This window comes from Ammospiza nelsoni, chromosome 26 (genome assembly GCF_027579445.1).
Source record: "Ammospiza nelsoni isolate bAmmNel1 chromosome 26, bAmmNel1.pri, whole genome shotgun sequence".
Lineage (NCBI taxonomy): Eukaryota > Metazoa > Chordata > Aves > Passeriformes > Passerellidae > Ammospiza > Ammospiza nelsoni.
The window spans coordinates 135,532-144,988 of record NC_080658.1 but is presented as its reverse complement, the minus strand read 5'-3'; the positions used below and the strand labels follow the sequence as shown (position 1 = coordinate 144,988).

General features: G+C 47.6%; 1 long non-coding RNA gene across 1 annotated transcript; it reads left to right on the top strand.

The window, feature by feature from the left end:
• Positions 1 to 383: 383 nt before the first annotated feature.
• On the top strand, positions 384 to 3,970 carry LOC132084383 (uncharacterized). Its single transcript, XR_009420058.1, has 5 exons — positions 384 to 596; positions 1,221 to 1,284; positions 1,982 to 2,057; positions 2,175 to 2,942; positions 3,537 to 3,970. It is a non-coding gene; the product is annotated as an uncharacterized LOC132084383 (long non-coding RNA).
• The last annotated feature ends 5,487 nt before the right edge of the window (positions 3,971 to 9,457 follow it).

Sequence of the window (9,457 nt, the reverse complement as noted above, 5' to 3'; positions counted from 1 at the left end):
AAAGGAAAGGAAAGGAAAGAAAGCAGGAGAGCAGAAGGGAAGGGAAGGGAAAGGGGTGAAAAACAGCGTTAAAAAAAGAAAAAGAGTTGGAGGGGAAAAGAGAGGGCATTCGGGAGGAGCGGTCCTGCCTCAGGTCCTTCCCCGCCCTGGGGCGAAGGACCCGTTTGATGCCCGGGAGGGACTGCAGCTCCCGGTGGCGGGGGACGGAGCCGTGGCTGTCAGCCCGAGACTCCAACTCCCGGCAGGCCCTGCTGCCGGCGCGGCGTGTGACGCAACGGCTATCGCGGCACATGAGTGGCTACCAGCCCGAGACTCCAACTCCCGGCAGGCCCTGCTGCCGGCGCGACGTGTGACGCAACGGCCGACGCTGCCCGGCATTTTTCTCTAAATCGGCAGTAAATACAGCTGAGTAAAATTAGCTTGGTTTTCTTCCTTCTTTTTTAACTGAATTGTTTTTATCAAAAATACTATTTGAATATGTAGAAAAAGTGGGGATGTCCTGTACTATATCCTAGCTTTTCTTGTTTATAGGGTGCTCAGAAAACATGCGTCCCTTAGAGTCCCTCAGAAAGGTTCTCAGTGCGATCTCTACCAAGGTATGTATTTACTAATAAGTGATCCCTTTAGATATTTGCCTGTGTACCTTTTCCTGTAATTCAGAGCTTGCGTTCTGTGGGTTTTATGATAAACCTGTAAAATATGTAAGAATGCTTTTGCAAGTCTGAATCGTTGAAGGCAGCAGTAAGTGGATTTAGAGCCTGTTCTTGACCAGACAACGGGAAAAAGTGTGACTTTGATGCTGAACTTGTTTTTTTCATTTTTCATTTGACTTGTCTGGAATGATTTAGGAATAGAGAGAGCTAGAAAAAGAGAGAAATGGAATTGATTATGGAGCACTCCTCAAATGCTCACCACGATTCAGTGTAGAGCCGAAGTGAAGGGTGATGGAACAGAGCTCTGTGCTTTAGAAGGAAATAAATTTAAACCTGACCTCCGCACAGAGTCTCACTAACTTCTTTTGTTTTAAAATACAAAATATTATTAGGAAGTGTTGGAAGTTAGTGTTTTGGGAAAGAAACGGCAGTTCCACAGAACATTCCATTTAACAGAGGCTCTGGGAACGATTCATGTTGTAACTGCTGTCACTGCAATCAGTTGGTGGTTCAGCCTTGAAATGTGCACTTGCCCTTCTATAAAGCACTGTTTTGTTTGCCTTTCAGTGCTATGAGTCTTGATAAATTGGAGAAGAGCCCAAGAGAAATTTTTCATCCCTTGATATAAAAGGTAGGAAGTGACTTTTTTTGGTTTGGTTCTTTTTCTTTATTATTTCCTGGAAATAAAAGTAATTAAGTATAGGTACTACTGGTTTGTTTCTTCCAGTAGCAGATGATAACAATAGCAGTAGTAATAGTAAAAATAATAATAGAAATAATAATAATAGCAATGTAATACTACCTAAACTGTCTTTATCCATTGAACTGGCCATTTCAAATCAAAACTTCTAAACACAAATCAAACCATCATCCTCGTAGAATCTTTCACAGCAGTGGGCTATAGATCCTGGTTTTGTTGACAGGATTTATTGGTTCTGGAATAGCAAGAGGGAAGTACAAGCCTAACTACTTCTAGCTCACAGACCCATCCAGTGAATACTGCTTTGTGTTTTGGTGGGCTTGTGATGACTTTGAAATCAATTGCTCATTCCAGTAAAAAAAATTAATGTTTTTTTGAACCTGACAGCAGAAATAACTTTAGGCACCAACTTAATAATAACAGATCACCAATTTAAGTTCATAATTTTATGCTGTACTATCAAAGTTTAAAGGTAAATTTTTACTTATTAGGAGATGGTATAAAGTGTATGTTCCAATGTGTTGGATGTATGCAAAGGTACATACGTACCCGAAAGTCCTTAGAGGAAACAAATTTTTACGTCTGCTGTTTGATTGTTTCTCATACAATATTTGGTTTTATTTCCCAGGGATCGGTGAATTTTAACTTTGGAGTCCTCTGTGCTAAGGATGCTCAGCCTACAGATGATGAAATGTTCAGTAATGGTGAGTTTTTCACCTTCTCTTTAATTGCTATGCTGATCTGAATAAGAAAAAAACAAAAGCGAGAGAAAAAAAAAGGATGGTTTATTATTTTTTACGCTGTTATGTTTGTTTCCTCAGTATTTGCTGCAGCTCTGCGAACCCAAGCTTTGGGTTCCTTCTGTCCCACTGGGAGTTGCCCAGTTTGGTTGCATCTGGTGAAATTCACCCTGAGACCTTACAGAGCTAGCTCAAACTACGTGAGAGCCATTTGCAGTTCTCTCCAGACACCTGGAGAATGGGTGATGTTTCTGAGGGTCTGGCAAGTATACTTGTATCAAAACTCAGTCTGTGAAATTTCTGGGGAAAACCCTTCTGTGTCCTGAAGGGTTCAAACTCTGGTGAGGATCCAGTTATCAGGTGCTCACCTGGATGGTTCCAGCTCTTAAAGTGAACACTTGTACTCTTACCCTGTAGTTTACATCTATTGTATTTTTGTTATTTTGCAAGATTTTACGGCTTTGCAAAATATTGTGCATTTCACTCTTTGGAACCTCTCAGATCGTTCTTTGGTGCAGCACCATCCCATGGGACACTTGGCTGCCGTCCTGAAGGGGTTGGTCGCTAGAATTGTAAATCCTGGAGAGTTTGTAAGTCTTCTGTCCCCAGGGAGGTACCATGCTTTGTTTACTTTTGTTCTGTTTGTTAGGCGCTGCTTCTCATTGGAAGTATGAATTTCAAACTACCCTGTTCTTATTTTAACTGTTTTCCTGGTTCTCTCCCTACGGCAGGGAAAGACTCTCGTATCCTTGTCGTCGGGCTCGGTGCTGTCCAAGAAGATGCAGAGACTAAAAAAATCATAAGAAGCAAAATATGACTGCAGGGAAAACAAGCTGGAGAGAACAAAAGGTGATATTGTTATCCTTACCCTGTATTAGAAACATCCGCTGTGCTTTGATGCTGGCAGCTGCCAGGGGCTTGTTAGCTCTTTGTAGGCAGGTGTAGGTGTTCACTTGTAGGTTTTTTCTCTGGACAAGTCAATTCAAACTTTGCTAAGCTTATATTTGCAAATTACTCTCTAGCACAGTCCAGCATGACATTTTTGAATGTTGTAAAAATACCATGTTACTTGGAAAGTGCTAATGATGAGAAGCTTTAGGGAAAAATAAGATGTCAGGGTTGGGAGATGTGAGAAGAATTTTGAGGGGATGTTAGACTGAAATAAAGCACACTTGAAGCTGGACTGGCACGCTGGCAGATCCCCTATTAAACAGTAGCGCTGAGATTAGGCTGGGGGTTGCCCATTGTTTCTGTAGAAATAAATGTTTTCTGGTCTTCAGAGGTAAGCTGCTTTGAAAAGCTGGAAGGCACAGCATAGTGACAATCCGTGTGCTTCGCATTAAAAATAGATTTCAGAAGGGTCCTAGGCTTTTGTCTTTTCCTAGAAGTCGATGTAATCCTATTGAGGAGTTTTTAATTCTGTGCTGCCATGTCATCGATCAGGGCCCTGTCGTACTAATCATCATACAGATGCAAAACAAAAAATCAGACCCTGTCCCGACCACTTAGAGCCCAGAACACGATTTCCTCAGGCTGCCATTTGTGTGCCATCGGTACTCACCATGGAAGCGAGCTGGGGATTGTTGCACCCGTTGGGAACAAACCGCTTCTCGTCACACAGAAATGGAATTGGGACGACGCCTCAGCCAGCCTCTCTCTCCTGAATCTGCAGCAGAGCAGTTCCAGTCCATGCGGGCAATCCAGTTCCTGACGATCTGAGCGCACGGAGCAGCGCTCAGCTGCTGTGGGGGGCTCAGGGAGGGCAGAGTGTGCATTGTCATCTTCCTGAACCTACAGACGCGAATCAAAGTGAGAAGCCACAGGGTGGAAATCAGTCGCATATATGCTAAATAAAACTTGCAGGTTTTTTTTAAGAATTGTTTTTGCTTGTTCTTTGTTGTGCTTCTGTGCTTAGAAAACCTCCCTTTACAATCAGTTCAATTCATCAATTGAACCTTTGTTTGCAGACTCTCACTGAGCAGAATTTGTTGCAGACTCAGTGCACGCTGTGCAGGCCTCCCGGGAGTGTGAGGAGCTCACGTGTGCTACTTTTTGCTTTAGGACGCTCTGAGGTATTTATTCCTTTTGGGATACATGATGAGAATTCCCAAGAGAGGTAGTTATAAGGTATGACATCGGGAAAAAGCCTGTGTGGTTGGAATGTTGTTGCTGTCAAAAGTTAATTTTTTTCTTAGCCAGTAGTTAGCTTTTTGCTTTATTTTTGTGGTATCAATATTTTATTGTTTAAAAAATTCCTTCAAAATAACTTCAGTGGTCGCCCACCAGTACCTTGTTCAGATTTGCCTATTTGCTTGTAGCTGAAATGTTCACATCTTGTTTATCATTCTATTTAAGAAACTGCTGCCCAGCCAACTAATAACTGAATATCCATCTGTCTAGGACACGGGGAGAGGATTTAGGTAATGTCTTTATTTCCAGAAAAAAGTTCCAGTGTAGTTTCTAAATAGAGGAGAAGGGGGTGAAGACTCGGGGCTCTGATGCCGTTGGGGCACCCCAAGGTCCCCAGGAGAGGGGGCCCCACGGCGGTGCAGGAGCAGGTGTGTTCTCATGTAATATTGAACAAATTATAAATATAAATATGAAAATTATAAACATGAAAATATTTTTAAAATACTTAAATAAAGCGGGTTTTCTTTATTGGTCAATAGGCAGTGTTTTGATTGTAAAATTATAAATGCAAATAATATAAAGGTAGAAATCTAAGTTTAGAAATATATAATAAATACATACAGATAAATATAAAAATTTAAAATATCAGAAAAAATTAGTTGTAGCAGTAGATATTATACATAATTTAAATAATGATTTAAATCTATTTTAAAATTTTATATATATAATATATCATTATTAATGTAATACATCCAAAGAAACGATAAATTAAAATATGAATGTATAATTATACAAAGTATAAATAAAAAATATTTCAGTATCCTTTAAAAGAAGGGTTTTTTTATTTATTTGGTTAGAGACGGGGTTTTTATTTGGAATAATGGAAGTATTATAGAAGTATAAAATTAAATATAGAAATATACAGTCAATATAGAAAGATATTTGTAAAAACACGAGCGAACGACGCCTCTTTCGGCCGAACCAAGGCGAGACCGGCGGAACCTGACGGCCTCGAGCGAACCGAGGCCAGGCTTGCGAGGCTGCCTGAACGGAGCCGAGCTCAGCCGAACCGAGCCCGCTGCTCTCGTGCGCGCTAATTAGCGCGAGTGCGGTCACTGCCCAATGAGCTCCTGTGCCACGCCGCGCTCCCGATCGTGTCCGTGCGATGGCCGGGCCGCCCGCGGGACGCGGCAGCAGGAGAGCCCCGAGCCGGGCGAGTTTAACGTGAGGCGGCGCCGCTTGCCCGCCGTCAGGGAGCCGAGCCGAGGCGAGCTCAGCCGAACGCGGAGAGAGCGGCTCCGAGTTGGGCCGAAGAGAGCCGAGGCGCGCCGAGCGCACTGATCGGCTCCGAGTTCGGCCGAGGCGAGCCGGGCCGCGCAGAGAGTGGCTCCGAGTTCGACCGAAGCGAGCCGAGCCGCGCCGAGCGCACAGAGAGGCTCCGAGTTCGGCCGAAGCGAGCCGAGCCGCGCCGGGCGCACAGAGAGGCTCCGAGTTCGGCCGAAGCGAGCCGAGCCGCGCCGGGCGCACTGATCGGCTCCGAGTTCGGCCGAAGCGAGCCGAGCCGCGCCGGGCGCACAGAGAGGCTCCGAGTTCGGCCGAAGCGAGCCGAGCCGCGCCGGGCGCACTGATCGGCTCCGAGTTCGGCCGAAGCGAGCCGAGCCGCGCCGGGCGCAGAGAGCGGCTCCGAGTTCGGCCGAAGCGAGCCGAGCCGCGCCGGGCGCACAGAGAGGCTCCGAGTTCGGCCGAAGCGAGCCGAGCCGCGCCGGGCGCACTGATCGGCTCCGAGTTCGGCCGAAGCGAGCCGAGGCGCGCCGGGCGCAGAGAGCGGCTCCGAGTTCGACCGAAGCGAGCCGAGCCGCGCCGAGCGCAGAGAGCGGCTCCGAGTTCGGCCGAAGCGAGCCGAGCCGCGCCGGGCGCACTGATCGGCTCCGAGTTCGGCCGAAGCGAGCCGAGCCGCGCCGGGCGCAGAGAGCGGCTCCGAGTTCGACCGAAGCGAGCCGAGCCGCGCCGAGCGCAGAGAGCGGCTCCGAGTTCGGCCGAAGCGAGCCGAGCCGCGCCGGGCGCACTGATCGGCTCCGAGTTCGGCCGAAGCGAGCCGAGCCGCGCCGGGCGCACTGATCGGCTCCGAGTTCGGCCGAAGCGAGCCGAGCCGCGCCGGGCGCAGAGAGCGGCTCCGAGTTCGGCCGAAGAGAGCCGAGGCGCGCCGAGCGCACTGATCGGCTCCGAGTTCGGCCGAAGCGAGCCGAGCCGCGCCGGGCGCAGAGAGCGGCTCCGAGTTCGGCCGAAGCGAGCCGAGCCGCGCCGGGCGCACAGAGAGGCTCCGAGTTCGGCCGAAGCGAGCCGAGGCGCGCCGAGCGCAGAGAGCGGCTCCGAGTTCGGCCGAAGCGAGCCGAGCCGCGCCGGGCGCACAGAGAGGCTCCGAGTTCGGCCGAAGCGAGCCGAGCCGCGCCGGGCGCACTGATCGGCTCCGAGTTCGGCCGAAGCGAGCCGAGCCGCGCCGGGCGCAGAGAGCGGCTCCGAGTTCGGCCGAAGCGAGCCGAGGCGCGCCGAGCGCAGAGAGCGGCTCCGAGTTCGGCCGAAGCGAGGCGATCCGTGCCGAAGGGTCGAGTCCAGCCGAATGCAGATGACAATGGCCGAGTTTAGCCGAGCACAGCCGCATTTAGCCGAGCAGCTGTGAGCCTTGCACGCTTGAGGTGAGCGTGCATCGTTGCCGGCCTGGGATTGAGTGAAATGCACTAAGGAAACCAGCTCTGGGGAGGGAGGCAGGGAAATCCTCTCTTAACGTTTACCAATTCGTCCGTCAAACTCATCACGGCAGGACAGAGTGAAGACTGAAAGTGTAAGAAGATGTGGAGGGAAACAGAGAATCTGGCAGGAGCATCGAACGCACAAGTGCACGAATTTTGCTTTTTGCTTGGATGTAAACTCAGAAGTTGTAAGGAATTTGGGAAGGAGAAGGGACATTTCAGAAGGAGAAGAAGTTGTTGTTGGAGTCCTGGCAAAAGCTTTAAAAAAAAAAAAAAAAGTGGTTTCTTTTTTCTTCACTATTATATTCTTTGGTGGTATATGGTGTGCTGTTTTATTTCTTGGTGTTATTAGCTCTGTGTAAATTGTTTATTGAGTCAAGCTAACTTTGCTTGGGTTGTTTTGTATTTGAGGTAGGATCAATTTCAAGAGGTTTCTTTCACAGACTTCTGATAGGTATTACTGGGATTTTGGTTTTGTTTACTGTATGCATAAACATAGAGATTTGGTAGGGCCAGCTGGGCTGCTGGAGTTTTGGGTGTGAATTTATTAGATGGCTTTTGTTAAACACAGAATAATTATGTAAGGTAACAGCAAATTACCCAATTACCCAATTGATCTAGCTATGTAACCTTACCACAAAGTTTTATATCTTGCCAGTTTTCTGTTCTTCTGCTCCAAGTAGTTGTTGCAAAAAAAGAAAGCACTGTTACTTTTCTGAAAAGTTTTCTTCTATAACAAGCCCTTTACTGCCCTTGAATGTGAGTCAGAGGAGCCAAACAGCTGCAGCTGCTCTGAGGGCTTGGTGGGATTCGCCCCCTCCCTTTTCCTGGGTGCCATGGGAACGAGAGGCGGGCACAATCAGGGGTATATTAACCCCAGCCGTGGCTGAGGGGCTTCATTCCCTCTCTGGGATGTGCTGGGTTAAGAGCTCTCCTCATTTCAGTGAAGAGGCTTTTTCAGCCCGTCTCAGCATCTTTTCAGCAGGTGTTTCTGGGCATCTAAAGCACAGAGGCTTGGAAGATTCTGTGAAGAAAACAGCATGGAATACAGGGAGTATTTAGGTTTGTGATTTTGGGTTTTGTGTTTAGGAGTGGTAAGGTGCTTTTGTAATTTTTAGTTTTGCTCTGGTTGTTTTTTTGGTTGGATTTCTTTTGGTGGAATTTTTGGTTTTTTTTGGTTTTCATTTTGGGGTTTTTAGTTGGTTTTTGTGGGGGTTTTGGATTTTTTGATGTTTTCTGTGGTTTTTTTGTTTCTGTGGGGAGTTAGGTGTTTTGGGATTTATTGTTTGTGTGGGTTTTGTTTGTTTGGTTTTTTTTCTTTGTTTGTTTTTGGGATTGGTTTTGTTGGGTTTTTTTTGTTTTGTTTTTTTTTTAATTGAGGAGTGCAACTCCCTGAAATTCCAAGCTGTGTCAAGCACAACATTTTATTCAGCAGATTGATCATGTCACAAGAGGGATCCGCCCAAGGTCCAAGATGATGTTTGAGATTGAGGCTTCAGGTGAGTTGAGGATTGTGATTGGGAGAGGGAGGGTGAGCAGTTAGGAGTTCTTGGGAGGGAGTTTGCAGGCAGCAGGGTGAGAAAGGGTCTTTATTTGTTTATTTGAGGCCTCCCCCACACAAGGCTTCTCAGAAGCCTAGCAGAGGCATTCCCATGTCTTACAGCACACAAGGTCATCCACTGCACTCAGGGGAATGCCATTTAACTTTGCCTTTCTCTAAGCCAGGTGCCACTCCTAATGAAGGCCTTGGAATCATGATGAAGCTGGAGCCTGAAGGAGCCAGGCACACTCAGGAGAGGGCAAGTAGCTGCCTTGGTGGGATTTGGCCCACATAACTCTGGACTCATACTTTGGTTTTGGTTTTCTTTATTGTAGCTCACCGAGAGGCTCACAGGCCATCACGAGGCCCTCCGAGGCAGACTCATTTCAGGTGCAGCGTGGATTCCCATCACCGATCATCCAAAAGATAAGTCGAGGGCCTTGGCCTGGAGATGAGAGAATAGTGGGTTGGGAGTTCTTGGGGCAGATTTGAAAATTGGCAGCCGGAAAAGCAATCTTCTCCAAGGGCCTCTTAGGACAGCTAAAGGGAGAGGCTCTACTTTTGATGGCAGCTTTTAGGCGGGCAGTGCAGAACAGCTCCGGTCTGTGTCGTGTTGTCCGGTGTGCCGTGCTCCCTAGTGTGTCTTTGGGGTCCCTTTTGCCTTTTCCCCTCGAGGCCCTCACCACAAGCATGATGTGTCGTGTTTCATGTCCCCCCTGTTTGCCACTTTCTGTGTCACGGGTGTGTGCACACATTTGTGCCGGAGCTGTTCTGCCCTTCCGCATGGCCTGCTGCAATAAGACGAACCATAGGGAGGGGGAATTTGTAATGTTGGCTGTACTTGGGCTCTAGATGCTATTCCTAGATTGACATAAGGTGTTTGCACCTTTTGAGTTATCCTGGTGGTGTTTGGCATATGTTGTAACTTTCTTTCAGGTGCAGACGCA